Raw genomic sequence first — 15,641 nt, 5'->3', positions numbered from 1 at the left:
CTTTTCTGTCGCCAAATACCATTAAATGAAGTATAGATAATTATGCAAAGTTTTACATTAGTCCGTCGACGATAATTTTTTCAATTTTATGTGTCACCTAAGTGACTGTAAGTATTTTTGTTTCAGGTTTCCTTTGATACGCATACTGGAGGAGGATTGCATCTTGGGGTGGTGAGTTTTCCATGAAAATATGTACATAATCTGAGGCATTCAGAGCAAAAACAGACTAACCCACATTTTTTGCGAAATTGAGTTAGTAGCAACAATGTATTTCAGTAGGCTGTACTTACTAATCATATAAAATAGGAAAATTATTTTTTTTAATGTGGGTTAGACCGTTTTTGCTCTTATAATGTCTAATATATTCCTCGCTATTTTTCACTGAAAATTACCAAGTTTAATAATCTCCTTTCCTTGTTTACGTTATTAGTATTTGAAATTTCCTTTACATAGTAGTCCGTGATACAGCTCAGTTTTTATTTCTATAGATTTTTTCACTGTTTACTGAATTTTTAATATTGGAATAATATTGTAAGGTTAGGTATAATACAAACAGAAAGGGGATGTTAAAAAATAGTGAAAAATCCCTTTGAATTCTTGAATCCGTCAATGTATACGAGTGAATAGCTGAAATGAATATTAACAAACTACCAACACAACAGTATTTAGAGAGAACAGTGCTTTACTGTAAATTGTAATATTATTATGCAGGTCAAAGGTATTAATTTCTGCCTGTATATATCTTTTTTATAGATCGTACCACTTGAGACCTGATATATTTAAAATGGATATAAGTCATTTTCTATGCACGATTCTTCATACATATGCCCTCGCGTTAACTAGTAAACAGGGAACAATATTCACGGGAAACATGCTTTCTTCATTTTACCTATTACTTTGCTATCGAGTTTCCCTTAAAGTGCAGAAACTTCTCGGTTCCCTCGTCCAAGATTGCCAGCTACTCGATGCACTTAGAAGCAACATCAATTTGCTTGCTGAAGCACTGTAAACCTCGTAAACGTGTTTAGACTGTTTAAGCATTAAACGCCAACTAAACACAGTAGCTCCCCATAATTGCACTTAATTTTTTTTTAAATAAAGGAAACATTACGTGGCATTCAGTGATCACTATAAAGACATTCAACTCCTCCTTAATTTAGTATTTAACGCGAACAAGGAGTTGTTCTCAGTCCAACATTTCAGTATCGATTTGGCTGTTTGACTTACAATTAGATCCACTACTAAAATTCAGTGAGGCAGGGATTTTCTCGTTAGACAAATTAAGGTCATCTCTCGCTTGATAAGATATTAAAAATTTTGGGACCAGGAATATTACAAACATCGCTGAAAGTATTAACTTTGAAGTAGAAGAATATTTGTCACGCCATGTAATTTCAATGATTATTTCCAAATAATTCCAAATATTTAGCCAGCAGTGTATACATGGTGTGATGTGATTCATTGTACAATAAAGAAAAGGATTGAAAGAATGAAAGTTGGTTCCGTACCAACAATAACATAAAACAATAGAAGCCGTAAACAATAAAATTGTATACCGCATTTCCCATTCATTTCTACATGTAAAATCGAATCGCCTGTACTTGGTTTGCTATTGTCCCACGAACTCCCCCAGCCAGTATAAGTTCATTCTCCGAAATTCTTCGAAAAAGGTTACGCAGAAGCCTGGAAATAGTAGGTTTTGAATCTTTTCCGCATGGAGTGGCAGGTTTTAAAGTCTGCCGATTGTGTGCTTCGAAGGGAAGCCTGGAAAGCTACTCCATAAGTATTCAGCGACACGCCGGCGTATCGAGAAACGACGTGCTCCAATTATTTCGCTTGAAACCGAGGCTGAGATGGGACAAGTGCATTCCAGTATTTCCAGTTACAGGAGTTGCAGACTGAAAAATCCTTTGTGCTCCTAATAGAACACGGTGTTCATTGACACACCCGCTACTTTGTCCATCTCCCACGCGCGATTCTAATAAATCTTGTATTCGCTGGGGCTTGGGAATGTTTAGTATAATCGGCGGCTAATTGCATGCAATTAATTTCCGGCGGTTATTGCCGCTCGAAACAATCACTCTCCTAATTACAAATTTGAGGTGAATCATTCGACGGAATAATAGCGCGATTACTGGTGGTTTCGATTGCACGCTCCGGTGTGCACCGAACCGCATAATTTTCATGATATCGATTTTCAATTTCGACGCGTGAATAACGTAATAATCTTAGGAGCATCTAATGCATCAAAACTGAAACCCAGGCACACAGCGTCTGACAATGCGTAAGGTAGAAATTTTAGTTGTTCCGATGCAATTAGATTCTTTACTAGGAAGTTCCCTAGTAGCACAAAATATTGAATACTAGAAATTTTAGAAATATTAGAAAGAGACTCGATCTCTTTTTGATATTTAAATATACATGCAATATTTAATCTAGATTAAGAAGCGAATATCGACCGTTTTACAGCAGTCTAACCCCTTAAAATATTCTTTATCTTGTGCCCATTTAATTATTAATAACGTTAACCATTTTACATTGTAAGAAACTGATTTTTATTTTCAAATTTGGAAATTTCCGATTAACCCTTTATTATCGCTGACACTCACTAAATCTCAGTGCCATTTGTTTAAAGAAACGTCTCGTTTTCCAATGATTATCAAATTATGAAAACGGAGTACAGAGGAGAATGAAGAAGTACATACCTACATAAATAGATTTCCCAAGCAAATATAATCGAAATAAATTGCATCGACAGGCTTCGCATTCCGCATTGCATCACATTCTTCATGTCTTGAAGGAATTTCTGCCTGAAAAATTTCATCGACTCGCACGTAGCCAGGGAAGTTAAAGCCCGTCAAATGTGTTCAACCTCAAAGGAAAAGTCGCGTTAAACGAACAATCTTTCGCGTCGAATTTTTCAGGGCGCGAGCGCGTCGATCGGGGGGCAATCGTCGAGGGGGAAGACTTTTATCGGATATTCGAAAGGAAGAAGAAACAGAATGAGGGAACAAAAGGGGTGCACTGTATCATCGGGGGAAAAAAATCTGAAAGCTCGCAGGATGGGTAAAAATCGATGAGATCCTTATCGACTGAACTCCAACGAAGAATTGGAAAAAAATGATTCGGAGCGGAAGCAGAAAAAAGACCCTGCGAGGTTCGGTTCGTCAGCAATTTGGCCATATTGAAACTCGAAAGTTCGAAAAGCCCCTTGTTTCGTGTCCCGCGATAATTTTCCAGCGGGCGAGCGTTTCGAAATTCATGGCAGCGCAGAGTGACAGAAACAAACGGGACATCGATCGGACTTATCATTGGACCCATGCAAATTGAATTACGCGAGAATGGCCTGGCTCGTAAAGATTTCGCGAAAATCAAGCACGCAGGTGGAACTCGAAGCTTTGGAATAAATTGTCGATTCATGGCTGCACAGATTGCCGTAGCATGCAATTCTACGCTAAGTAACTTTGTGACCGTGAACGCGGGTTAAAAGGTTTATCGAGGATGCAAGAGTTTTAACTCAATATTTGCTGGGAACACACGGGGTAAAGGAAGGGTAACGAAGTGTAAACGCGAGTAAATACTTTTATGGAAGAAAGAAGGAGAAAAATGGTGCCGTATGAATGGTGTTATCCTTTGTTTCGTAATTTCGATCCTTTCGGGCACCGAGCGTTTTCGTTCGTATGTTCAAAGTATCTGCAACGTCCGTAAAATATATCTCTCTTTTTATGAGTCACTTGGTTCTGAAATATCAAAGGCAGGAAAAACAGTGGAGCAAAAGCACGCAATACTTTGACGTGAATGGTCAGTGTAAATAAAAGGGATATAAATTCCGTAACGTGTGGTTGGATGACCGTAAAAAAGGGGGTACTTTGTATATTTCTTCGATGTCATTTGTGAAAGAATCATCATCGTTGTATGCTGGCTACTTTTACAGAGTATTAGTTGTGTTTGAAGGTAGTGGCGGATTTAAGAAAAAAGGCTGTTTGAAGGATTCTTCGCGAATTGCTACTACCTATTTTTAATGTGACAAAGGGATGTTCCGATTTTTTTTTAAAACTATGCAGGTTTGTAGAGGACCTCGATAGAAGTATCAGGCAATTTTTCATTTGTGCCCATTTTCAGATCTTCCAGTTGAAAACACTCCATAAATGTTGATGAATGTTTTCCTATTTTCCAGTATACCTTGAAAGCTATAGTGGATATAAAAGAATGGTTTCAAAGAAAATTGAATTGTTTTTTATGCTGTATAAAACTATGTAATTGAATTGTTTAAAACTTGTGGTGGGGAACACTGTACTGTTTAAATGACAAATTTGGAACAATTTGATTACACGGTTTTATGGGTCATGAAAAGCCGTTAAATTTTTATTGTAATCATTTTTTTATATCCTTTATAATTTTGAAGATATACTGGAAAGTAGGAAATCACACGTTAAATTTTAAGGGGTGTTTTCACTCTGGAGAATCGAAAATGGACACAAACGAAAACATGTTTCATACTTCTATTGCGGTCCTCTACAAACCGCACGGTTTAAAAAAAAATTGGAATCGTAACCGAACTTCCTGGAAAGGTGATTACTAAACTGTCGTTTGGAAGCAGAATGGAATTCTAGATCGAATAGTATTTATTTAAGTAGTTTTAGCGAGGGAGAAATGTTCCGGTCGGAAGTTTGTATCGGCACGATACAATTCTTACAGAAGGATTAATGAAAAATAAAAGACATAAAAATGTTCTGCTTCTGGAAGTTAATATTCAAAGGCAATATTTTTCGACGACAAGTTTGTAACAAGCAATCGAAATATTCGCCCGTAACGCTTCGTCGATAAACTTGTCGATGTTCATTCCAAAAGAGAAACAAAAAGCAGCGGGGGAGCTGCAAAGATACATACAGTAAAATATCAACAAACGTGGGAGCTACTACGGGAAAACAAATCCGTAAGTAAAATAAATAGAAAGTCGAGGAAATATTTACATTCGATGAAACCTCCTGAAATCAGAGAATCCAATACTCCCGTAGAAAATATACTTGATTCTCCTTTCGTGGCCATTTTCTTGTTTGCTCCTGGCAAAGCAGTGTATATATATTTATAGCAATAGCAGGGAAATGTTAATATTTCAGTAACACAGCGGAAAACTAAAATGTTTTAAAAAAATGTACAGTATGTAACATTTGGCTAAATTCTTGAATGTATTTAATCCACGGTATGTATTGTTCTGTGTTAATGCCTGAAGCATACCGCTCAAAATTTTATGCAGAAATCGAGTTCAAAAGTTTACTGTTCCATGTGGATTTATTTTTAAGAACAACACCGATATAAACAACTAATCATAGAAATAAGAAAAATTAGTAAATATAGGTGTGTACATATGCATTACCTGGAATTACTATAGACGATGTTTCATAAGAATAACTACAAATTGTAAAGCCTGGCAAAACTCATTAAAAGTCTTAATAAACGTACGTTCGAAAAATAACAGTTTCGTGTAGTTCCTCCTTAACACAATATACTCGTTTTAGAATAAATACTTAAATTGGAGACAATTCATTTAAATGCACAGTGTGTGAATTTTATGCAAAGTGAGCATTATAAATATTCTACACTTAATTATTCCAATATAATTTAAAAGTCAATATCTCTGGATCGGCTAATTTCTGGATACCTATATTTCACTACTTAGTACATTTTTATTTCTTTCACTCGTGAGTTCTGCTTATGAACCACCCTGTACAGTAATTCCAGGTATATGTATACAAATTTACTAATTTTTCCTTCATCCTACAGTTGCTTGTTTATAGTAGAGCTGTAACTGTAGAGAGTACTACACTGGAGCTGCTCACTACACCTTCAAAGTGGTTTCATTTACACGTACATATGCATGTATCGAGGCCCGAGGGTGTGGAAAGGACAAAACTTTCAACTCGATTTTCTCCGAAACTTTTGTGCCGTGTACCCTATGCGTCTGCTATGTACTTACAGATGCTGTGCATTAACTATATGCAAAATTCGAAGCAAATCGGTAACCTGAAGTTCGTGTGCTTTCCTTGTAAGCGCTGCTTCGTCAAAACACACAAAATCAATTAAAGTTTAAGGACCGGCGCACACATTGTCACACTGGCGGGGCTGCGAAATCACGCGTCCCGCTCGTGTGCACCCGCCCTTACGTAACAAGTTAGAGCACATTCCCATTTGCGAGACATTCAAAATTTCCAAATGACGCGTACGCTCGCGTTTCGGGGACATCGATAATTCTTAATCATCGAGTATTCCCGAAATATTGGACGGGGTTAATAACAGCGTGCAGGCGACTAATTATGCATCGCGTTAATGGGTTTTATAAATATTCGTTTGCAGTCACTTCGAAATGTTAGTTACGGTCACTTACGATGCTTTTAATGCGCCGCGGTAACATTCATTATCCCCTGCTAAATATTCTCATTACCGCGTTCGTAATGCTGGCGTGCGTAATAAACAAACGCTATAATCATCGTTCTTTAACTCGCGCCTCAGCGGTGTAAATTAGGGGTACAGGTATCCGAGCGTTCGTTCGTGAATATTTATTCAGCCAGGGCGAAAGTCTGGGCCGAGTTGCCATTACACTCGAGTTAAGAACTTTTGATGTTATGCAATGACACCGTTTTCATTAATCACCGCGAAGATGGCGACTCCGGCCGCGGATTTAAATAATTCCGCCGTATTTGAATAGTTTTACCTACGACGCGATGGTTTCGATTTTAATTGCCTCGCACGATAGTTTGGACTCGTTTGCACTTTCAGGAAAGCAGTTGCTCAGCTGAGGAACTTCCAGCAGGAGGGGTGTTGCTCCATCTTTGCCAACTTCGAGTAAATTAGAAAAAAACTGTTTATAAAATTACTGCTTTGACTTAACATTGAAAAGAGAACAGTAATTGAAAAATATATATTATCACGCAATAAGAAGGCAGTAGTTATTAAGTTGATAAGTTATTATTTCTATTTTTAGCAAAAAAATATTCTATAACATTAATATTAATATTTCTACTTTTAGCGAAAAAATATTCTATAACATTAATATTAATATTTCTACTTTTAGCGAAAAAATATTCTATAACATTAATATTAATATTTCTATTTTCAGCGAAAAAATATTCTATAAAATTAATATTAATATTTCTATTTTTAGCGAAAAAATATTCTATAACATTAATATTAATATTTCTACTTTTAGCGAAAAAATATTCTATAACATTAATATTAATATTTCTATTTTTAGCGAAAAAATATTCTATAACATTAATATTAATATTTCTATTTTTAGCGAAAAAATATTCTATAACATTAATATTAATATTTCTATTTTTATTTATTTGCAATAAATCGCTCCTGTTTTATCGGATTTGCCTCGAACGTGTACCAAACGATGTAGAATTTTTTTACGTATACTACTTGTCATAACTCAAGAACTGTCAAAAATGGAGCTACGCCCCTCTTGCTACAACATCCTCAATTCGAACAAGTTTGTTTCCCTTTTCTCTTTCAAAAATGAAACGATGCATCTCCAACAAAAATGTTTTTGCTGGCGGAGTTAATTTTATCGCGGAGGAGTTCGAAAAGGACTGGAAATCAATGGCAACGAGATATTACACTTTAGTAAGCAAGGAGCACGCATGATCTCGCTGCCTCGGGGACGACGACATGGGGTGCCTTCGAAATAGCACGGTTACTCTATTAATCCTTCAGGATCGTGGAGAGAATATTTCCATCGACGGACTTTCAACATTTTCGACCTATATCGGACAGCATCCGTTAACTTAGCAATTGTAATTTGCGTGCTCCCGTTGAAAGGGGTTGTTAATTTAATGCTTTTTCTGTCCGTAGAATCTTTATGAAATGCATGCTTTTGCAAGCTTATTTATTGTACTTAAGATAACAGACATGTTTAACGGAGATTTTAATTTAAATATTGATTTTCTCAATTGCAAAATAATTTACATTTGTAGCTCCACCTCTGTCTTTTTGCAGTTTGATGCAATGGCCACAAAGATTTTTGTCCCCTTAGTTAAGATGGTCCAACTTTCAGATGAATCGAAATGCTAGTTTCTTAAAAAAAAATCCTAAATTTTGCTATGTTTTTAGCGCATAAAATAGGATTCCCCCTTAAGACATCCAAGGTTTCGAACACAACTCTACTATTTGCTTAGATAATGAAGTTTGAACTACGTTTACTACGTAATGTAAGTATATTCAAGTGAATAATGTAATAAAAATTAAGCAGTAGCCTTCTCAATCAGTAAACCTCTATTCCAGCGAAATATTGTGACACAAATACAAACTAGACTTACCAGATAGATTTGAAAAGTTGCCCTAAGTCAGTAACAAAATTATGTAGCAGCTTGCGATAAAAATGGAGAAATATAACAGGGGGAAGCTTAAATTTACTAGTCAAACGAGTATACGAAAAATAGTAGGGAAGGTAATAAAGAAACGCGGCGAGTACATTAATGGAAAAATAGAAAAATTGAAAAGTTTTCCTTTTGCTAAAACTTTTAATACATCAACCCTGCTTTCTTTATCGCGAAAAGTTTCAAATAAGATGAAATTTAGTCAAACCTTTCAACGCGTTATCTACTTCTCCAGATTTGAAAGAAGTATAACATCTGTCCTATGACTTTTGAGCGGTGTACACACTCTTAACTTTTACTCGAAACCAGGAATTTTCAGTATTCATGCGAAGCTTTCATGATCCATCAAGAACTTTACAGTTTTTGATTCGACTTTCTTGCCATGTGTTCGAAGTGACTTCAGCTTTCATTGAAAGGTCGGCCCTGCCGTTCGAAGCCAGTTGAACAGAGTGATCGTCGCCGCTCCGCGTAGAAAACTTTATTGGCCCAACGAGAGGCGTATAAATGCTCGGGCAAACGCTTCCTCGGCGAATGAAATTTTTAGCCGAATGATAACTGGCCCGCCGTGATCGGTGATCCGTTCGAATAAGTGCATCGAATGGCTGCGCGCAGCTCGAGCCGGATAACATCGCGATTGGACGGTGCAGAGCGGTCATAATTTCGGAGTTTTTTATCGCGGTACTACCTGCTCGATGTTGAAACGCGGAGCTTGTATTTCAAAATTCCGCGTGCACCTAGTTTCATTTAAATTCCAAATGCACACGCCTCTTTCTTTTTCTTTTCCTCAGTGGAATCACGAAAAGAGCAACAGGATGCGGCCGGTTGTACGTTTCGGCAGAATGCGTATAGAAATGTTGAAATTAGTTAAAACATAAATATTAAAAAAAAGGCAAATACGCGTAACGGTGATTGAGAAACGTAGAGGAGTAACAAAAGACATAAATAATAATGAAGTAAAGACATTAAGTAGTGTGCAGGGTGTTACACTATATGTATGTACATACAATGTAAAAGCTGTTTTCAATTGAAACTTTCAAAGCACAGAAAATTAAGTACTTGTCAAGCTGAGTAGATTCATTAATTGAAACTTACATCTGCAAAATGTACGAGGATGCTTTGTATATTTAACACCTAAGTATAAAGTGTAAGAAATAAGTATAAAGTCATGGAGAATTCAATATTTCACGTGAAATCTGCCTTAAAATTGTTTGCTTCGTTGTTCAGTGGCTTTCGAGCAAAAGTAATTGGAAGACTAAATAGAGGCTGACATTCGTTACCAAATTTTCATGCTATAAAGTTTGAGAAAAAAATCTGTTCGGTGGATGGTGGACACAAGCACAAGAAATTGTGTAGTTTCATAAGTATCTTGGTTTCCATTCTATTTCAGAATCCCAGATGAAGACTTAACTGCTTCATAAAAATCACAAAAATAATTATGGATGTGTTTTAATAAACACAAGATGTTAATATTGGAATATCAATGAAACATCGATCCCCAGCACGTGAATAGCTACAATCGTTGTCTAATTTTAGAAACAGAACTTCTAATAACCCATAAAGCACAAATACCTAGAGGAAATAATGTAATTACGTGGAGCGAGAGGCTGACAGAGAGACAGACGCAAACAGAGAAACAACATTTTATTACCTCCAATTTAATTATACACAGCTTTGCCATATTAATTACTAAATAAGGTCTGAAATTCCACGGTCTCAATAATGATTATTATTCGGCTTTCATGTAAACAGTAATTACACAAAATTGGTTATATCTCGAATAACTATTCGAAACAGTGAATTGAAGCTTTTTCAAATATTCTGGAGTTTTGAAAAACATCTAAAAAAAATTCCTTTTTCCATTTGACATTGGCTTTTCACGTGTTCCTTCGCAGCTGGCTGCTGATTCTTTCGTTTCTACTTTACCCACATTATTATTCTGCAACCACTAATTATCTGTGCGCAAAACAGTGCACTCATTATCAGGAGCTTTTGTCGGCCCCATAAATAAACCTTGGCGCAACCAGCTCTGTGCCGTTTTAACGCGCGAGCGATCGCGAGCTTGTAAAAAGCAGCTCGTCAAGCTCTCGTGGCCCATGGGAACGAAATATGCAGTAATTAGCGTTTTTACACGTCTATTGGCACGGTAGTTACGATGTGCTTACATTCACAATGTAATATCAGCTTCGTGACCGAGATGTTATTCGTGCACGTTTAAGCTGCTTTGAGACCGTCTATTTTTTTATGTCGCTCATATTAAATAGAACACAGACTTCTGGCCATACAGTTATGCTTCAATTTAAACTGTGGAATTAAATGTGAGTTAGTATTCAGTATTTATACACTTCCTCTATTCACTAACAATAGCCTAAGTGTATTAATACGACATATAGTAATTTTGATTTCGTTTTCCAAGTAATCACGATGTTCTCAGAAAATCGCCTGTTGAAGCGTTTGTGTGATTTATTATGAATCTGCAGAAACCGACGATGAATGTATAAATTTCGTTGTTTCTTAAAATACTATGGTATACAAACCCAGAATATAAAATTAAAAAACAAGGTATACACTTTCACGATTATCTAAATTACTCTATGAAGTACTGAATAATTTAAAAATAAATACTTCCAGGAAAACTTCTGAGACAGCGAAATAAATCGGTAGAAATGAAGTTGAGCAAGATTTAACCCAAAAACGATGAGTGATACCAACGAAACTAAAACTGTAATATATACATAAAGGTAAACGAAATAATCATACGTTAAATGAAGAATTTTTAATCGGTGATTTGAACGGGAATATGTCATGACGTTTGAGGGAAGGAACAAGGAAAAAGTGTTCCTCGCGGATGAAAGGAGGTTCTCATTCCTTGGTCATTAATTCCAAGACAACAGTGCACGGTGCATTCCGCATATATCAGGCAGAAAATCGCAATCGCGTTGCAAGGAGGAAAGAGCTAAGAGGCCGTGTCGCGTGGGACGACGATGCGCATTCAAAGTCTCTGAGGACACGTCGGAAGACAAGGAGCGAAAGAAAGGAGCTAACCCCTTGACTTTAGGGATCTCGCGGACACGAATTTCTTTACGCGCCCATTCAAGCCGCTTGTCAGATGCTTTACGCGAGGACGTCAAAAGTCTCCGGGAGGATATCATAAAAATCGCTTAACGAGTTCCCCCGACGATTCGTGTGCATCGGCCGTGACATCCCTGCGGAACTACCACGCTGAAGACGTATCGAAAGCTCGCGGACACGAATCGATACGCCACCCTACGTTGAAAGTTCTTTATTAACCATTTCCGCGTGGAAAACGCTCGCGGTGGAAATTGATAATAGTTTTAAACAATTGGCCGTTAGCGCGCATCCGCGGAATTGGTTTCAAATGGGTTCGAGGATAATCTAGAAAACAGTGACAGCGTGGTCGTTAAATTAGAAATTCTATAAAAACTTGATTTCCTTCGTCGCGGGCCCGTGGAATTTCGTTATTTAGCAGCGGACGTTCGTTTCGCAGATTTCAATTCTACGAAACACTTTGTGAAATATTCTTCAGCGTAAAATAAATCACGGTGGGCGAATGGTGGAAATAAAAAGCGCATAACGTGCTAACAGTTCCGAAATATTCGGCTAATAACCGTGTCCCGCCGCGAAAATTACGAAACTTTTACTCGTGTCCTTAAAATGCTCTGAATTTTATTATTCAACGAAATATTCGCGCAAAAGTTGAGCTTCAGTGACTCAAGCGATCGCTAAGCTATCGAAATGTGAGTGATATTCGCGAGTTAGTTGGAGTTTAAGAGTTACGAAAATGAGCCTGCTGTGATTAGTCAGCGTTGCATACTTCTCGAATTTTTAACGTAAACTGCACGTTACGATCTAAAGAAATGAATTATTCTACGAGAGCTGTACGCGACGCGAGATTGATCCGTTCGTGATGTAACGTTGTAATTAACGGTAACGATATAACACTGTGATCGAATTCGGACTAGTGCACGTTCCTAGCTGCTAGTGTTTGGTTTCAAAATGAATTCGGGTCTTTTGAGAACTTGATATCCTTGCTACTTGTTAAACTGTAGACGCCTATAAATGTACGTATGGCTAGTCTATGTTCAGAGTACGTATAGTTTGAGGTATCACAGTGAATTAATCACGAAAATAGTAGTACAGAGTAGGTTCTTACATCTTTTTCCCATTTCACACAGACGGAGTCTCGATAATCCGAATTTTTGTTAATCTAAACTCTATTTAAACCGATAATTTGTGTAATTTGAAATTATATTCTGAGAAAGTTAGCGGTAAAGCTATTTTTTTGAAGATAGGCTTTGCTTTTTAAGGCAGTTACTCTCTCAACAAATTTTCCTTGGAAACCGTGTGCATGTAAAATTTATTTATTGCGGAAATGTGTAGCTGACTAACTGGACCAAAATAAGTTGGATACGAATCATTTTGTTAATTATATCGCTATGAAAATTGCGCGTAGGTAAATTTGAGATGTGATTGCAGTACTGGAAATAGTTCTTAAAATATTTCTTAAAATATTTCTTAAAATATTTCTTAACATATTTCTTAAAATATTTCTTAAAATATTTCTTAACATATTTCTTAAAATATTTCTTAAAATATTTCTTAAAATATTTCTTAAAATATTTCTTTACTTATTTCTTTAAATATTTCTTAAAATATTTATTTACTTATTTCTTAAAATATTTCTTAAAATATTTATTTACTTATTTCTTAAAATATTTCCTAAAATATTTCTTAAAATATTTCCTAAAATATTTCTTAAAATATTTCCTAAAATATTTCTTAGAATATTTCTGAAAACATTTCTTAAAATATTTCCAGTACTGTAATTACAATATTATTTCAGTTCACACGACCTAAATTAACGCAACTACTGTATCTATTATATCAGTACCTTCGATTCTAAGATGGTCCCAACATCCACATAACCTATCAGAAGCAATCCTCCCTGTTGTAAATGACCAGCAGGAAATCAATTAATTGATTAGATTCGTTCAGCAGCGATAAACAACGTCACGGAATACCGATTACGAATCTACGTAACTGGACAATACGTATGGCCAGGTGCGCATGAATAAAGCTTCCGACTAAAGTAACACAGGCCGCGATTACAGCAACCGATTATGCCAGGAACGGTTTAATTCAGTTAGTTTCATGTCCGCCCGTCAATGTAACCGGGTTTTCAACCGAATTTTGCGTTACACGGCGAGAAAGTGTGGAGCTCGGGACGCAGGACGAATCGCAACTGCCCGCGCATTGGACACAAAGAGACAGAAATGCTGTACGAACGAAAGGGGTGAAACGAGCTGGCAATGTTAATTTCAATCTGCACGTTTTAATCCCGTCGAACGCGGCCGCGTGTAACGTAATCGCGACTTTTTAATTTCGTATTATCACCCGCTGTAATCACTGCTACCTCCCACCGCTGTGTTCATCCCTCGTTTTGGGGAGAGGAGGGGTGAAAAAAGGGGAAGTTCACCTCTCGATGATCATTCGGATCGTCGAAACGGTAATTTGTACGTCGCTCGGAATAATTGATCAGTCGTCTGGCCATTGATTGCCGTCATATAAACAGGTGGGAGAAATTTCGGTCACGTAGCCGCCTGTATACACGTTCGCGACTCTCTGCGTGTGGGCGTTGGTAACGTGGCAAATTTCGGCAACGGGAAGGCCTCCGTTGTTTCGGTTAATCACGATAGAAAGGATTGCGGAGTGAGTATTCGAATTTAAACTGGAGCCTTTGCTGGATCACTGCTCGAAACTTTGGAGACGGAGGAAAGCTGTTTGTCGCGCGTATCCTTGAAGAGGGGTGCATTTATCGAAGCTGAATCGACGTGACGAAGATGGATGGTACCCTTATTCACTTGCATTCTGCTAACGATGCACATTGACTTTACTCGAGAGAATTCAGCTGATCTTATAATCTCAGTTGAATAATTATTAATCACTAGCAAAATACCACCATTTCACCCCTTTTCACCACCCCCTTAGGGGTTGATTAGGGCAAAATTTTGAATCTAGTTTTTAGGCATTTGTGTGGGTAACCTTTGTAAGGAAGAACCAAGTTGATATCTAATCGGGCCTAAGAAATAATGAGTCGGGGAAAACATATTTCACCTCTTTTTACCCCCTTTGGGTTGGAATTGAAAAACAAATCCCTTCTTATCAAGAATATACGAATGTACCCTCCGAATTTCAGGTTTTTAGGGTCAGCGCTTTTGGGCTGGACTGTGATGAATCAGTGACGCAACGATTATATAGAAATTAAAAGATTATAGTATTCTGTTTAATATAGGTACATGATAATGCGGCTGTTTTTTAAGGGGAGAAGCCCGTATAAACGGCTTATTCTTAACGTATGCGAGGCGGTCATTTTCCTAATTGCTGTTTCGCGTATTCAGCTCCCCAGGCGCGGGAATACCTGCGTGACCAATATTCCGTCCACGTGTCCATAACCAGCTATGTGGATCGGGGCTGGCGGTGGTTTCGCTTACTACCCCTGGGGAAGCGTATGTATCCCTATCCCTTGTCACGTCGAATCGTCTATAGTTATGATACCGCCGAGCCAAGATACACACGTATGCATATGTACCCGTAACATTCATGCCGCGTGCAGTTTTTATGCAGGACCCATGCTTGGACATCCGCATAGGGAGCGGCTCGCTCTTTCCTTCGTGCGCATCCTTTGATCCGTGGTTAGTGCGGCGGTTTCGCGAGGCCACGTTCCAGGAGGAATTTGAGCTTCCCGTCGGCGAACAGGTCCTTCTTTTGTGCTTTCCACGCATTGACGGCCGTAACGAAAAGTACGAAATAAATGTCGGCGGATACCGCACTCGCTGGTAGCTGTAAATATATTCCGGTTTTTCTGTAGTGGGAGCCAGAGTATCAGGGAAATTATGCAAATTTTATTCATACACGTGGTTAGTTGAGTTATTTGTGGCCGCTTAATGCTGCTGCCGGAAGTTCCTAATGAATTTATGGAAGATATTTTACGACGGGACGGTAACGAGAGACAGTTTTTAAATAAAGGGGTATATATGCATATGAAATGAGGATAGAGAAAAAAACGCATAAATGGTAATGCAATCTGTAACTTGCATATTTAATACGGAGTGATATTCGCTAACGGAGAGAAATTTTCATTTCGATAATATAGGTCACTGGTTATATATATATATATATATTTATATACAGGGTGTGTCACCTAGTACTATCTTCTTGATCTACGCCAATATTGTTAGCTGT

At 37.5% G+C, this 15,641-nt stretch overlaps 1 protein-coding gene across 3 annotated transcripts in view; it reads left to right on the top strand.

Annotated features, from left to right (window-relative positions):
* The window catches only part of LOC143370438 (opioid-binding protein/cell adhesion molecule), a 288,077-nt gene that overhangs the window by 146,201 nt on the left and 126,235 nt on the right, over window positions 1–15,641 (top strand). For all 3 annotated transcript variants that reach the window (XM_076815570.1, XM_076815571.1, XM_076815569.1), the window contains one exon: window positions 127–171. The gene's annotated coding sequence lies outside the window, so the exon portion shown is untranslated. The remainder of the gene's footprint in view (window positions 1–126; window positions 172–15,641) is intronic.

This window comes from Andrena cerasifolii, chromosome 6 (assembly GCF_050908995.1).
Source record: "Andrena cerasifolii isolate SP2316 chromosome 6, iyAndCera1_principal, whole genome shotgun sequence".
In the NCBI taxonomy this organism is placed as follows: Eukaryota; Metazoa; Arthropoda; class Insecta; order Hymenoptera; family Andrenidae; genus Andrena; species Andrena cerasifolii.
The sequence above is the reverse complement of the archived record's forward strand: the minus strand, read 5'-3'. Positions and strand labels throughout refer to the sequence as shown.